Source organism: Bubalus bubalis, chromosome 8, assembly GCF_019923935.1.
Source record: "Bubalus bubalis isolate 160015118507 breed Murrah chromosome 8, NDDB_SH_1, whole genome shotgun sequence".
Lineage (NCBI taxonomy): Eukaryota > Metazoa > Chordata > Mammalia > Artiodactyla > Bovidae > Bubalus > Bubalus bubalis.
In genome coordinates this window covers 109830527-109847695 of record NC_059164.1, presented here as the reverse complement: position 1 = coordinate 109847695, position 17169 = coordinate 109830527, and the positions used below count along the sequence as shown (strand labels likewise).

Here is a 17169-nt window from a genome sequence, read left to right as displayed (position 1 = left end):
GTGAGCAGTAACACACATCATAAAAAAATACTGATCAATTACACTAAAAAAAACTTTTGCAGTGATAAGACAATTAGAAACATTCTGATAAGACAAGACAAAGGTTGGGAAAAAAAAAACATTTTGAAGTCCATTAAATCCACCAGTTATAACAGCAAAGTATCTTTTATGAGGGAAGGAATCTTTCTGTCAAGCTACTGATTGATTAAACAGTTCTCTTTCAGATGTAAAATTTTTTATGTAAGGAAGTATGCCTTCTTTTTCTTTCCATACATATAATTTTTTGCCTCTTTCAAGTCACTTGAAAACATATACAAAGACTGTTTCCATCTATGCACTCTTTCCAAGTTTCAGGAGCCATCGTTAGCATAGCATTTCCATTACATTGGTCAAAATCATCCTGCTCCAACAAAGCATGCATTTCAAAATGTAAAATGTGCCCCAAAAAGTAAGATGTGCCCAGTGTGTCCCCTCAATGCAATGTCCTAATTTTAGAAAAAAAAGAACAATTACCCTTAATGCCATTTTATTAAATGCTAGAGGAAACCATTATATGCTGGATTATAAGTTAATGAAATTTTATTGCAAAGGCATATAAATGCAAGAATAAATTTTCAAAGCAGGAAACAAGATTGCAAAGCCTCTCCCTATCAGTGCAGCAATTTAAGAAAAAAACAAATGAAATAATAATTGACCTTACTTGGAATGTTTAATAACATATCATATGGAAGCATCATAATAGTTGATTCTTTAAAACTAGTGACAAAAACTAGAAAGAATATATAGGCGAAACTACTGGTCTTCCATTACATTTCCATATGTGTGATACTGGGCAAAAAGGTTCCTGGTAGATTCATCTCCTACAGCTAGTAACAAAGCCGTCCCTTCAAAATGACATTGATAATTCTTATACTTTACCACTGATATAGACATTAGTGATGAAGAGTTTTAGCTATTTTTAAAATATATAACCAAGAGACAGATTGTTTCAGCCCTCAAAACTGCCTCTGAGCAGGTTACTGAATTCAATTAATGCCAATGCAAACAGTTGGGCAGTCATGTCTATACTAATATTTATATTTCACTTAATATTTTGAAGCTTGCGATATGATTATGATTGTTAGCTTATTCACTTTTTTGTACCCTGTAGATATCTTTTTCACAGTCACTTTTCTCTCATGTGGTGACTTTAATACCACAGCTGAGACTGTTAGTCTATTCAGCTTTTGCTAGCTTTTTTTCAGTACCATACTAGGTGTGGAGAATGAAGAAATGAATATGACATTTTTATATTCAACAAGTTCACAGCCACTTTGGGGCAAGGGAAAATGAAGTTAATAAAGATTTTTGTTTAGCAGGGAATATACTGTTTGATCACATATGATGCACAAGGCATTGCTTTATACATTAAAACATAATTTCTCATCTTTATTATAAACCTTTATTCTCTAGTTTCCAGAAAAGAAAAAATAAATAAATAATAGCATTTATTGACTGAATACCAAACACCAGAATTTTATACAGAACTCTGTGTTTTATTTTGTTTTACCTATTCAACAATCCTCTAAAACAGTGTTCCTATCACATTCTCTTTAAACATGAGGCGATTCACTTAAGTTAATGTATCAGTCAAACTTCCCTAGAGAGACAGAACCAATAATAATTCTGGTCCAAAGGCTAGAGAACTCATGGTGAAGGAAAAACCAATGCCTCAGCTCAAAGACCATGAGTCATGAAGAATTTTCTCATACTTGGGTAGTTCAGGGGTTTGGTTCTACCCAGGCCTTCCTAGGAGAATGGGGCAACAAACAGTGAGATGGTTGGATGGCATCACTCGCTCAAAGGACATGAGTTTGAGCAAGCTCTGGGAGATACTGAAGGACAGGGAAGCCTGAGCACGCTGTAGTCCATGGGGTTACAGAGTGTTGGATGTGACTTAGTGACTAAACAGCAACAGCAAGGCCTTTATTAGGGAGGGCAATCTGCTTCATTCAATCTAACAATTTAAAGGTTAATTTCATCCAAAAAACAAAAACAAAACCCTTGCAGAAACACTCATATTGGTTCAAATACCTGGGCCCCCTGTAGTCCATTGAAATTGACACACGAAACTAACCATCACAGTTATTATCTGACACTCAAAGAGCCAGCCAATGGAGCTTGGAAACAAATCAGAAATCTTGCTCTTAAAAACCACACGAAGGTAGTAAAGTACTCTAAGACCCACAGCTAGTGACAGACACATATGTTATTCCAAAGAACATACTCTTTCCAGCATATCATGATGATTCTAACCCCTGAAATAGTATTTGTTCCTTGAGATTTATACTGCCTTGAGCAGCAAAAATGTTCATAAGACCAGTTGCACGTGTCTTTATTATCTGTTCCTGATTTACTCAGGGCTTCCCAGGAGGGGCTAGTGGTAAAGAACCTACCTTCCAATGCAGGCGACACAAGAGACAGGGGATTCGATCCTTGGGTTGGGAAGATCCCCTGCAGCAGGGCATGACAACCCACTCCCGTATTCTTGCCTGGGAAATCTCATGGACAGAGGAGCCTGGTGGGCTATAGTCCAGTGGGTCGCAAAGAGTCAGACAGGACTGAAGAGACAGCATACACACACATAGGACTGATATACTCAGATCTAAAGTCATACTGTGGAAAAGGAAATGGCAACCCACTCCAGTAATCCTGCCTGGAGAATCCCATGGACAGAGGAAGCTGGCAGGCTACAGTCCATGGGATTGCAAAGAGTCAGGTATGACTTAGCAACTATCACTCAAAGTCATACTGACCACTTGTGATGTCTCATTCTTTACCTAGATTCTGCTTTAGCTGAAAGCAACCTTAAGAGCTGAAAAATTCAGTGGTCTGTTGACTTACTTCCAAGAGAGTCAACAGAAGTAATTTCATATTCCAATGAATATAATCTTAACCACCAACACAGATCAGCCATCCTCCCAGAGCGCAGTCATTTAAGATAAACATATATGCTTGCTTTTCCTTTTAAAGGGTGCTGTGAAGATAAGTGCCAGGGACCAGCCCCGGCTGAGCCAGGGTATTCGAAGGAGAGACGGCGTAGGCGAGGGTCAGGGAACAACTGCTTAATTACACTTTAATTAAGGATACAAAGAGTAATAGAATAAGGATAGCTCAGTGAGGAAATTCAGTGGAGAAAAGCGGCTGAAATAAGGATAGCTCAGTAGGAAAATTCAGTGGAGAAAAGCAACTGAAATAAGGATAGCTCAGTAGGAAAATTCAGTGGAGAAAAGAAGCTGAGTGGCTTGGTTTACGCGGAAAATCAATATAACCCGTGACACCAGGTTAGCTCTGACCACGGAGGCCGCAGGCGCCCTCTCGAATAGCGGAAGGTGCCCCACCTTAGACACCTTCTCGAGTGGGTCTTAGAAGCCCAGGCAAATAAATGGTCGCAGAGGACATCCGCGCTCCAGATGGACACTCAGCTGGAAGTTAAAGGGAAAAATGACATGGGGAGACCAAGCGTTGGTGAGCAAGGCCCGCAGTTTATTTTCCAAAGTAGTTTTTATACCTTAAGTTATGCATAGAGGATAATGGGGGAAGGGGTGGAGTCATGCAAGGACAGCAGTTCCTGGTCCTAATCGAAGCCAGGCTTTCAAACTTATCATATGCAAAAGTTCAGGTGATTGACATCATCTTCTTGCCCGGAGGCCTGTTAACATTTTAAGAAACTTATTTTTCTCTAAAGGTGATTATTCCAAAGTCAGGCACCAGCCTTCCAAAAAGCATTAGACAAAGCTGCATTTTACATTTCTATACACTCATTATATCAATCAATACACTGCCAAGGACACAGTAGGTAAGGAGTATGGAGACTTAGCAGCAAACTGGCTCAACAAGTGAAAAAACCCTTCACCAATACAATTTCTAATTAATCTTTTAACTACTCAAAGGAATCTGTGTTTAGGCAGTTTAGAACATCTCCTGCCTCTCACAGTTGGGAGGCTCTGAACAATCACATGTGGCCGGAAAAACCCATTCAGGCAGGCTAGAGGATTTCCAAAGGAGTTTGTAGGTTGAAACACTGTCACATCCAAGAATTATTAACTGGAGCTGTAAGCTAACTCTTTTTTCAGAGAGAGGTAGTGGGAGACAGCCCCCCGTAAAGTCAGAGGTGTAGGTGAAAGCACAAAGCAGAAAGTAGGCAGACTCTGGTTTTGGGGGTAGATGCTCGAGAATTTCCAGGGGGACTCCTGAGGCTCGATCCCGCCTTTGCGTATGCCGAGCCTCCTTCCTCATGACCTTTGTCATGGGCGGAGTGCCTCACGCTGGCTCCCGGCAGTGATAGAATTCCAGTTGAGCTATTACAGATCCTCACTCAATATGCAATATGCCGGCTCCCGGCAGATAAGTATTTGTAAATTCAGAAATTCTAGAGAATCCACAGAGGAAAAAATGTGGTATTAAAAACAAATCAACTGAACATCTTCAACCTCTATGCTTTTATAAATGCCCTTCCAAAATGGTTAAAAAGGAAAAGGGGCATTTCCTGAATAAGAATGGTGAAATTACAAATACCCAGGTTAGAAGGTTATTAATCATGCATCCTAAGTCTTTTATCAGCATTTTAAAATAAAGTTAAACCATATATAAATGCTCATGGACAATATGATTGTTCCAGAAAGTTGTTGGATGTACCTGTTGTTATATACAAGCAAAATTTTCCAATGAACTTTGGAAATCTGGTTCATGTGAGCCTTTGATATCTATGAAAAGACCACTGTTAACAACAGTAAGGTAGGTTTTTATCTTTGGGACCTAGTAATGGTGTACTGGACATGAATTTTTGCCAAATTTTCTGCACATATCATCATCAGAGTGCCGTTGCTCTTTTCCTCACTTAATAATTAATAAGTGATTGATAAGAGTGATGTACATTTCAAGTGAGTAAAAAATAATAATGAAAACACTGTACTCATCTCCTTTCCCTTAGAGTCTCTTCATCTTTCTTGTTTCAGCCCTGCCTCATATAAAGGGCCTTGGACAGGGAGAAACATTAGGAGCCCTCATCAGGTCCTAAGTCACTCAATTCAAGCTAAAGGGGCACGGAACATAACAATTCTCTTCTTTAAAGAATGGATTGGGAAACTGAGGCCTGAACTTCACACAGCTTCAGTCTACTGACTTAACTGTAAAATGAATGAAAAGACAAAACAAGACATTCAGAGGCCTTGGCTTGTCTCACTATTGCCAGAACCTTAGAGAATATATGTAAGCTGGTAAATTTCAAAAGCAAGGCTATGTAAAAGTGAAGCGGTGAAAAGAACAGCAGTAATGAAAATCAAAGGTTCTGGACCATTCAAGTTTACCAAGCACAGGGGAGAAGCCAGAGGGGAGGCTGAGGCAAAAGCTAAGGACCAGAAAACACTCAAGCATCAAACAGTTCAGAGATGATGAGGGGATAAGACCCAGGAAGAAATGTGATGTGATGGCCACTTCAGAGATGGGGCAACACTCTGGGTGGAAGTTTGCATGCATATTAACAATTTAATTTACTTCTGTTTTAAGATCATAATAAAATAGTTTGCTAATCTAGGCTTTATATTCTCTGACTGGCTTTTAAAATCATTTTACCCTTCTTTCTGTATGCTGATAGCAAAGATGGATACAAAGATGGAGGGAAAAGGAAACTTTAAAACCCTCACTTGCATGGTTTTTAAAGATCCACCAAGAGGCTCTAGCAGTGTATTCTATTAGCTTTTTTTTTTTGCTTGTTTGTTTTTTAATTTGCAAAGTAATATATTTTAAGCAGTTGGCTATAACCATTGTCTTATTCCTATTTCCTGTCCACCACACTTCCTCTCATGCCTGGTAACATCAGGACTGATCCTCCTATCTTCTGGACCAACATACACAGCTTGATGACATGAATTACAGAGCCCGAGGCTGTATGATGACAGGCAAAAAGTCCCGTGGGACTTGGAACCATCAGCGTGTGCACTGCAAATCAAGAAAGTTCTGTGATGTACAGAGTCATTAGGTAGTCTGTGGATAACGCTTTCAAAAATCAGATGCACAAAGTTGTAATTAAGTATTTGGTTCAATGTCTCATCAAAAAAAGAGTTCTCTTACATTTGCTAATGTAACATATGCAATTATAAACTCAAAATGCAATTATAAACTCAAAATAACATATGCAATTGCTATATTGAAATAAATGGCATATTTTATTAAGCACTTCTGTCATTTAACTACAATGTAAAAATATATTTCAGAATGTTTCAATTTAAAAATTTGGAAAAAAACTTCAGTTTCTTGATTAGTCCCTATATAAAGATTATGTTTTCTATCAGATTAAAAGTTACCTCAAAGCACTGAAAGAAAGTTCAGGTGCAAAATAAAGGAATAAGAAACAAAGAAACAGATGAACAATAAAATTAACAGAAAGTATTCTGTATTCTGACACTGAGAAACAAATTGCAACAAAAGTTCTCTTACATCAGAGATTGACACAATCTTTAATTTTATTTTTTTTCTGTAGAGATTCAAACAATGACTATTTTAGACTTTTCAGACCATACACCCTCCCTGTCACAGGATTCAACTCCATAGTTACAAGGAAAAGTATACACAGGTAACATGCAAAGGGATGAGCACGACCAATTTGGACTCTGTTTTAGAACATACTAAAAGCAGGACTTCATTGAGAGAAAGAGATGAATTGCAAACAGAAAAATAGGCTCTAAGATATTTTGACAGTCTAAGGAGTAAATCATAGGAACATCTTCTTCAAATATACTCTTTGCTCTTTTGATGATCCGCTGGATAGGGAAAAGCAACCCACTCCAATATTTTTGCCTGAAAAATTTCATGGACAAGAGGAGCCTGATGGGCTACAGTCCACGGGGTCGCAAAGAGTCAGCCACAACTGAGCAGGCACAGCACTACTACTACTGAATCAACAAAAGATAATATGCATATGCAGCTTATATTATGACGCTACAAGGCAACAACAACAAAAAGGTATAAGTAGAGATTATTTGATTAATCACATCATAAAAGTTTAAATACTCCGAAGTCTTTCAACATGTATCTATGAAAGGAACTTGTTAGAAGTGTTCACAATATTGATAATAATCCTAAAAATTTACAAATTTGTATGACTTTACTACTAATAAGTTAAAAAGGTAAAGGAAAATATTTTAAAATATCAACAATTGAAAAAAAAGTAGACATTCTAGGGGAAGTACCAAATTATCTTTTCTCTATATAGAAAATTTTCATAAATTTTCAAAATAGATTTCAAAAAAAATTTCAAAAATAGAAATCATCATAAAAAATTGATAATGACAGGATTGTAGGAATAAATTATAGGAACAGAAGCATTTACAAAGTTGATATTTTTAAATTTTGTGAACAATTGTGTTTGTCTGCTTTTTAAAAAAATATCCATATGAAATTATTTCCTTTCTAAATTAATATTCTTTTAAACCTCACTGTGTATTAGTAATTTTGAATTATTTTTTTCTAACAGAAAGCTCACCAAATTATTAAACTTCTCCAAAACTTAGAAAAGTTTTTATTAAAACTCAATAATTAATCTTTAGATTCGAATATTTAAGATGAAATTTTAAAGTACTTTATATAATACCTGTTATATCAATTCTCTATATATATAAGTACCTGAGAGTTGTTTTGTTAAAATATGTCATAAAAATAAAATCAGAAAAATAATCATAGAAAATGAACACGGTATTTCCAAGCTTTTGAAAATAACAGAGAGGGAAGAAGTAGTTTCTCTGAGCCTTTCTGCATCTGGTAGATTCAGCCTTAGGGCGCAGACATGCTTCTGATTCTACAGGTAGTAAAAAGAGTATATTGAAGTTTAAAAAAAAAGAAGAGGAAGAAAGAAAGAACAATATGAATAGTATCATTTTAGTTTTACTGGTATAAAAACCCTCCCAGTGTCTCCCCTTGAATCCAACTTTCCCTGTCCTAAATTAGGAAGAAAGATTTGATGATTGCCTGGGCTTCCCTGGTGGATCTGCTGGTAAAGAATCTGCCTGCAATGTGGGAGACCTGGGTTCAGTCTCTGGGTTGGGAAGATCCCCTGGGGAAGGGAAAGGTTACCCACACCAGTATTCTGGCCTGGAGAATTCCATGGACTGTACAGTCCATGGGGGTTGCAAGGAGTAAGACACGACTGAGTGACTTTCACTTTCACTGGGCATGAAGAGGTTTTATTTAACACAAGGGCAGGGTCGGTGTTATGGGGACTGTTCAATTACAGACCGAGAAACAGGAGGATTCTTGTATCTCATCTGGATCCATTTTCTTCTGTACACTATGAGGGATTAAATAAAATGGTTTATAATTTTCCTTACATTTCCAACATAGATTCTAAGAAGAGCAGCAATGTCATCCTTAATAGTGTGGGGTTGATTGCAGTTAATTGTAGAAACCCACAGAGACGAGAACTGATCAGCATGAGTCTGAATCTAGCGACTGTGCTAAATACACAGTCCTAATTCTCAGAGAAGAGGCACGGGATGAGCGCACTAAGTGATTCGCCAAGTGTAGGCAAAGAACAGGGTTTTCAATTAAAGATGTCTCCCAATCCGTCAAACGAGATGTTTTTTGTTGTTCTTTTTTTTCCCCCCTATTTTCTATTTTTTATATGAAGCCAATTCAAGATATGATGAGCTATAAATACTTGAACCTCAAGAATGTAACTGATTTATCCTGGTGGAGAAACAGATATCCCTGAGCTAAGTCAAGGGAAAAAACCTTACAAAAATCAAGGCTGAAACACTAGCTATGCTTATTTAGTGGCAGGTATATCACACATGGTTACATTATAACTTAAAAAGTGGCAGTGTCCTATTCTAAGAGTTTCTCAGCTAATCAGTGATCCAGATGCTTTATAAAGAAGGGTACAGAGGATAATAAGTACAGACAAGTTACTTTTTACGAATGGAATTCTCATGCCTATTGCAAATTATCTCAAAAAAAAAAAAAAAAACCAAAAAACACCTGAGGGCACTTTTCAAATGTCAATGAGACTATACATGATGCTCTGATACGAATATTATGATTTGCACTTTTTTATTTTAAAAGTAGCAGGTATTCACAGGAGAAAAATATAAAAAGATATACCAACAAAAAAGGAAGAAACACAAAAGATTTACAATCTCACCATTTTGAGAAACTACTAAATTACTGTGTATAACTGCAAAGTACCACTACGCTTACAAAGATCTATTTCATACATTAATAATTTTGCAAATGTAGGGATATTGTTTTTTGGTTTCTTACTTTCTTAACATTGTTCTATTACAGGTATTTTCTCATTTATTACCATATTTAACACTGCACTTTATTTTACTGTATAGTTTTAATCATCTGTAATAATGAACACTTTTTTCATATTACAAACTATTTTACAATAAAAATGTTTCAATGCCATTTAAGAATTTAATCTTTCTTAATAATAAATGTAACACTTCAGTCAAAGTATAAGCCCATTTCAAAGTTGATTCATGCTGCCAAACTGCTTTTGCGGAGATGGCACCTATGAATATTGGCATTAGCCATTCCTCTCAACACACTAAAATAAGTCATTAAATTTTCTCTGAGCCAAGAGGCTGTCATGTTGTTTCATTTACAATTTTTATTATTGATAGATTGAAGGTATATATTTTTTTGGCCACTACTTTGTCATTTTGGTATATTATCTATGCATACTTTAAAATGTTTTTTCTCCACTGCACTTTTGGCCTTTTTATTATTAAGTTGTGCAAGTTATTTATGTTTTCAATGTTAACTAATGTGTAAAGCAACAGTTAGAACTGGACATGGAACAACAGACTGATTCCAAATAGGAAAAGGAGTACATCAAGGCTGTATATTGTCACCCTGCTTATTTAACTTATATGCAGAGTACATCATGAGAAATTCTGGGCTGGATGAAGCACAAACTGGAATCAAGATTGCCAGAAGAAATGAAATACCAATACCCTCAGATATGCAGATGACACCACCCTTATGGCAGTAAGTGAAGAAGAACTAAAGAGCCTCTTGATGAAAATGAAAGAGGAGAGTGAAAAAGCTGGCTTAAAACTCAACATTCATAAAACTAAGATCATGGTATCTGGTCCCATCACTTCATGGCAAATAGATCGGCAAACAGTGGAAACAGTGGCAGACTTTATTTTTGGGGGCTCCAAAATCACTGCAGATGGTGACTTCAGGCATGAAATTAAAAGACGCTTACTCTTTGGAAGGAAAGTTATGACCAACCTAGATAGCATATTCAAAAGCAGAGACATTACTTTGCCAACAAAGGTCCATCTAGTCAAGGCTATGGTTTTTCCAGTGGTCATGTATGGATGTGAGAGATGGACTATAAAGAAAGCTGAGCACAGAAGAATTGATGCTTTTGAACTGTGGTGTTGGAGAAGTCTCCTGAGAGTCCCTTGCACTGCAAGGAGATCCAACTGGTCCATCCTAAAGGATATCAGTCCTGGGTGTTCATTGGAAGGACTGATGTTGAAGCTGAAACTCCAATACTTTGGCCACTTGATGCGAAGAGCTGACTCATTGGAAAAGACCTGATGCTGGGAAAGATTGATGGTGGGAGGAGAAGGGGACGACAGAGGATGAGATGGCTGGATGGCATCACCAACTCAATGGACATGAGTTTGGGTAAACTCTGGGAGTTGGTGATGGACAGGGAGGCCTGGCGTGCTGCAATTCATGGGGTAGCAAAGAGTCGGACACGACTGAGCAATGGAACTGAACTGAACTTAGTCATAACATTTCCAAACATTTGCTCCAGATTCTTTGAATTATGTCCTGTCCTTCAATCACATTCTTCACTGACTCAGTGGACAGGAGTTTGAGCAAACTCCAGAAGATGGTGATGGACAGGGAAGCCTGATGAGCTGCAGTCCATGGAGTTGCAAAGAGTGGGAGACTACTGAGTTAAGGAACAACAACAACAATCATGGAGATTGGTTCTCTTGAACATTAACTGTCCTGAACTTCTTGCAACTCCTTGGCACTTTGCAGTATATCTACACATTGATATCCATATAGATTACTTTGAATCAATACAACAATATTCAGCCTCATCCTTACCCCTGTCTTCTACTTGTGTCTCCAAATCCTAAGTTTCAGAGGCGGAGGAGAACAGGAAAGTGGGGGAGGGGAGAAGCAAGGAAACAGGACCAAGTCTATCAGTCTGTCAGTGTTCAACCCCATCGTCATTGTTGCTGAAATGTTATCTGCTAAGTTAAATCAGTTATAAATAGAATTATAAGAAAAATATAGTATAAAGTATATCATAATTAAATATAATGTGCATATAACATATAATTTAAAAATTATAGATTTAAATTTATAATTTAAATATAAATAAATGTATATTTTGATTATAATACAATATAATACAAATTATCCAACCAGTCCATTCTGAAGGAGATCAGTCCTGGGTGTTCTTTGGAAGGAATGATGCTAAAGCTGAAACTTCAATACTTTGGCCACCTCATGCAAAGAGTTGACTCATTGGAAAAGACTCTGATGCTGGGAGGGTCTGGGGGCAGGAGGAGAAGGGGATGACAGAGGATGAGATGGCTGGATGGCATCACTGACTCAATGGACATGAGTTTGAGTGAACTCTGGGAGTTGGTGATGAACAGGGAGGCCTGGTGTGCTGCAATTCATGGGGTCGCAAAGAGTTGGACACAACTGAGCGACTGAACTGAACTGAACTGATACACAAATTCAGATAATGCAATAGAAACAAATGCCAATATTTCATATCAAAACTTTGTTGAACTCACTAGCTAATATTTATTAGCTATTCTCTTTGTTCTTGAGGATTAATACTTTTCACTTTTTAAAATGTTTTTTTTTTTTCCTTTATTCCTATATGGGGGAGGCTGCCAATATATAGGACTAAAATTACAGAAAGAACAAGATCTTGCAGAAAGTTATAAGTCATTGTAAATTTATGGATTTTATTCTAAGTGAAATAAGTCATTGAGATTTGACATGGAATGATTAATGCTTTCAAAAGATTATTCAAGCTATTATGGAGATAATGTATAACTGGGTGTCCAAAATATAAAAAAGAAAGAACAGTTTGTAGGAAATGAAGTTCAGATGAAACATGATATTGTCTTGAACTAGCTTGTTAGAGAAGGAGATAAAGTGGAATCATTTAAGATTCAATTTGACAGTTGAACCAGCAAGCCTTAATAAAAAAATGGAAGTGGGAGGTGAGGAAAAGAGTGATAGGGATTCCTAGGTTTTTGGTTGAGCATTTGGTGTATTTTACTTGGATAGGAAAAAAAAAAACAAAAACAAAAATAGTATGTCCTAGGAGAAGTTTATTAAACTTTCTACATCCTCTTTGTACTTCTAAGAGCTCCTGGCACATATGAGTTAATGGTACTTTATTGTATATTTCACTCATCATCTTCAACTCTTGTTATTTACTGCTCCTTAACAAAGGTCCATCTAGTCAAGGCTATGGTTTTTCCTGTGGTCATGTATGGATGTGAGAGTTGGACTGTGAAAAAGGCTGAGCGCTGAAGAATTGATGCTTTTGAACCGTGGTGTTGGAGAAGACTCTTGAGAGTCCCTTGGACTGCAAGGAGATCCAACCAGTCCATTCTGAAGGAGATCAGCCCTGGGGTTTCTTTGGAAGAAATGATGCTAAAGCTGAAACTCCAGTACTTTGGCCACCTCATGCGAAGAGTTGACTCATTGGAAAAGACTGTGATGCTGGGAGGGATTGGGGGCAGGAGGAGAAGGGGACAACAGAGGATGAGATGGCTGGATGGCATCACTGACTCTATGGACATGAGCCTCAGTGAACTCTGGGAGTTGGTGATGGACAGGGAGGCCTGGTGTGCTGCGATTCATGGGGTCATAAAGAGTTGGACACGACTGAGTAACTGAACTGAACTGAATAAGCCTTTATATTTTAAATTCAATTTTGTCTGAATCCTGGTTTATTTCTTTTGGTACTTCCTTCTTTATTCATTGTTAGCTGTTTTGATTGACTTTCTTATAGAAAATCTATAGTTTTTAAAAATTAACTTTTTTTTTAATTTAACACTTTTGTTTATCTCATTGGCCCTTATTGCTGAATCAGAATGACTGCTACTTACCACTACTTACTTACCACTAAGATACTACCATCTTAGTATGAAAAACCATCATCTCTCAATTGACTATTGAAATTTACTCAATGCTGCCATCCTTGAATTCCTACAGAATATTTTCACATAGTTCCTAACTTGAATGCCTTAATCAAAAGTCAGATCGGGTTAAATTCCTAGGTGGCTTAGTGGTAAAAGAATCCACCTGCCAATGCAGGAGACTCAAGAGATGCAGGTTTGATCCCTGGGTCAGGAAGATCCCCTTGACTAGGAAATGATAACCCGCTCCAGTATTCTTGCCTGGAAAATTTCATGGACAGAGGAGCCTGGCGGGCTACAGTCCATGAGGTCACAGAGAGACAGACATGACTAAGAACATGTACACTTCTCAGATCATGCCACGCCTTCTCATCAATAAATAAGTAAATGAGCTAACCCGGGTCTTCTGCATTGCCAGTAGGTTCTTTACCACCTGAGCCACCAGGGAAGCCTATGTAAATGACAGAATAAAATAAATCTCCAATGACTTTTCATCACGCGCAGAATAAAATACAAACCTCCACCACAGTCTATAAACTCTGTGTGGTCTCCAAATCCTGCCCCCATCTCTTTGATGTCATCTTCTAAAATTCTGACTAACCTTTACTGTTTCTAGCTAGCTTGGCCTCTTGGTGATCACACCAGTTCCACTCCCACTCCATAAACTCCAGCCTCAAAATCTCATTCATTAATTTTTAGTTCAGTTATCACCTTTCCTAGGAGGCTTTCGTGGATAGATCAGAGACTACTGACAAGAATATCACAACAGCTTGGTGAGCATGTTGCCTAAAGTGCACTGATTAAAATATGGCTAGGAGATTTGTAAGAAGAGCTTCAAAACGTTCATCATTGTCAATGTTTGCTGACAAGGAAGTTGTCTAGGTGACAAGCTTTGTTAGTTGATTTACTTTTAATCAAATACTTAATAGAGAAGGTGCAAATGATGAATGTCAAAATTAAAATGATAAAACCTAAGGAAAAACTAAAATATCATCATTTTTTAAAACGTATTTTGGCACCCATATGGAGGTGACCTGTTAACACTCTCTTTTACAGAAAAAGCAAATGAAAAGTTTGACTTCAAATCTCTGAAATGGATAGTCAGTTTTGAATCTCATAAATTGTATATAAAACATCATTTATTGAAAGAAATCTAAATTTTGACTAATCTTGAAAAAAGTCATTGAAAATGAGCTAATTAGGTGGAAAGAAATATATATTTTTTCATTTCTTTATAGTCCTCTTTCTGAACTTCCATGCACAATTAAAAATCGTTTGGAATATCAATGGATGATTTTAAACAGAAAATAAAATTAATGATTTTAAACAAAAGAGAAATATATTAAATCTAAATTATCCTACCTCATTTCAGATGATGCCAACTAATGACACCACAGCTGGGGAAGCTATCAGCATTTCACTAATGTAATGACAACTGAAAATGATATTTTAAAATGGTCACTTTCTAGCTCTAGACCAAAACAAAGAAAAAATATTATGATGAACTGCCATTTTAAAATCAAGACAAATACCAAACCCTGGTAGGTCCTTTTCTATGACATGGATACTTGTCATACCTGTAAACTTGGGGAGAGGGTAAATTACAAAAGAATAACAGCTGCAGACCTTTGTTCCCTACCCTAAGGACATACGAAGGACGCTGGTAGGCCAACCAGCATAAGAAAATGACAACTGAAAAATATGATGTGACTACTAGAAATTGTTGAGCTTCTAAGTAAATGTGATGCAAACAGGTAAGAAAAAGGGACTTTCTTGGCAGTCCAGTGGTTAGGACTCTAAATTTCCACTGCAGAAGGCATGAGTTCAATCCTTGTGCCATGCAGTATGGCCAAAAATCATTAAATAAAAAGAGTAACAGTGTTCTATTGATTCAAAAAAAAAAAAAAAAAAGTCAAGCAAAGAAGACCTTTACAATATCTTGTGCTTAAATTCTTTCAAACCACAGTTTGGGCAACAGAATAATGGGAGAATGGCTTCCCATCATTATGTTTATGGTGCTATCAGACACACATACATTCACTTGATTAGGATTTCCCCCTTCTATCTTTTAAAAGAAAGGAGGAAAAATATAATACACTTTCTTTTTTCAATGACATAATGAAAGATTGAATTTTAAAAACATATACTGCAGAGGGAGAAAATTCTCACACTCCGGCAACGGTGAGCTCTATTACTCTTTTCTGGATTTACAAATTAGTAATTGCATTGAAACACTATATTTTCTGTAAAATAAACCAGATCTTAGAGTTAGTTTGGCAACACTTCAAAGTCTGAGGCAAGCATCAGTCCTGTGAGATTTCAATAAGCCAATAATATCCACAGGAATTTAAAAGAGTTGGAAACAAAAATGTCAAAAACTTGGGGAAAAAATCTTATTTATGGTAGGTTAAGGAAGAATTTCAAAGTATTGAAAAGTATAATCTTTAATGTATTTTGGTTTCTCTTGGGCTTTCATTTTTCCTAAGTTGATTCAATTTTTCTCCAGGTACTAAAATCACCAAGTTCTGCTCAAAAGGAAGCGTTTTGCCTACTCAGTCTGGAGTCTGTAACCGTAAAATTGGGATGCACTTAAGGTCCTCAGCTCCTTTTATTGCAGGCACATTAAAAATCCAAGGGGTTACAAATTGAGTATCACAAAGAAAAAGAACATCTAGAAATCCGAAAAGGTTCTCTTTCTCATGGGGACGCTGAACTTATGGAGGTAAATGACAATCACATTCCTACAGCTATTACAGTGCTACTAAATAGACAATATTTCAAGCTGCAATTTTCACCAGAAGAAAGAGTTCAGAGAACGAAGAGAAAAAGAGTAAACTTTTAATATCTTTTTTTTTGTTACTTATGTGTTGCTCAAAAATGGATGAGAGACAATTTTGAATTTGCTGTAGACATATTTGATATATTGAATTGATATATATTGATATATTGAATCTTTTGTCTGCTTCCAAGAATTGTGGACAAATGGATGAATGTATTCTCCAAGTGGAGAATGAGCCACAGAGAAGAATTCAATACAAACTCCCATGGTGAATTTCTGAGCTAGACTGCGAAGCAAGGAACAAAACTATGGATCAGTGCTTGCATAGGCTTACCAATACTACTCATGCAGGGAAAATATGTATTTTTTCTCATTTCAGGGTGCATATATAGTTGATGGTGTGTCTCTTCTTTAGTCAATATCTAGAATTTGTTTTCTATTATTTCCTGTGCTGTTAATGCTAAATGTTTGACCTCCTTGGTACATTTCAAAATTATACATTTTTGTAAATCTTGTTCCCATTTGTCTTACAGTGAAAACTAGTCTCCACTGGCATCCTCTTTCTGCACCCAGCTTAGGTAGGACAATAATGAATTCGTAAATTTGCCTCCAGTAATCTTTTGTCAGAACTGTAATATTTCTGAGACTATCAATGTCTAAATCATGGCCTGATATAGAGGAAGCTCCACAAATATTTGGTGAAGGAGTGAATAAGATGCTATCTTGGAGATGAAGGACAAAAGATAATTCCCTAAGTTGCTGACCCTCAAGAAGCCGATGAGCTAATGAGGAATATAATAACAGTAAAATTAGTATGCCAATTTTGGAAGACTACAAAGCAAAATAATTTTACATGCAAAAGAGAATTAGCAAAATACAAGCAAAAGACTCTACAGTAAACAGAATTTATGGTTTAAAATGAACAAATATGAAAAAAAGCACTAATGGAAAATTATTGACGATGACACAGATGAGGAAGAGAGGGATTTGTTCAGTTTTCATCTATGGATGTAAGAGGTGGACCACAAAAAAGGCTGAGCACCAAAGAATTGATGCTTTCAAACTTGTGCTGGAGAAGACTCTTGAGAGTCCCCTGGAGTGCAAGGAGATCAAACCAGTAAAGGAAATCAACCCTGAATATTCACTGGAAGGACTGATACTGACGCTGAAGCTCCAATACTGTGGCCACCTGGTGCGAAGAGC

The 17169-nt window shown here is 36.8% G+C and overlaps 1 protein-coding gene across 1 annotated transcript in view; it reads right to left on the bottom strand.

Annotated features, from left to right (window-relative positions):
- The window catches only part of CNTNAP2 (contactin associated protein 2), a 2308807-nt gene that overhangs the window by 1451231 nt on the left and 840407 nt on the right, over window positions 1-17169 (bottom strand). The gene's annotated exons all lie outside the window — the stretch shown is intronic.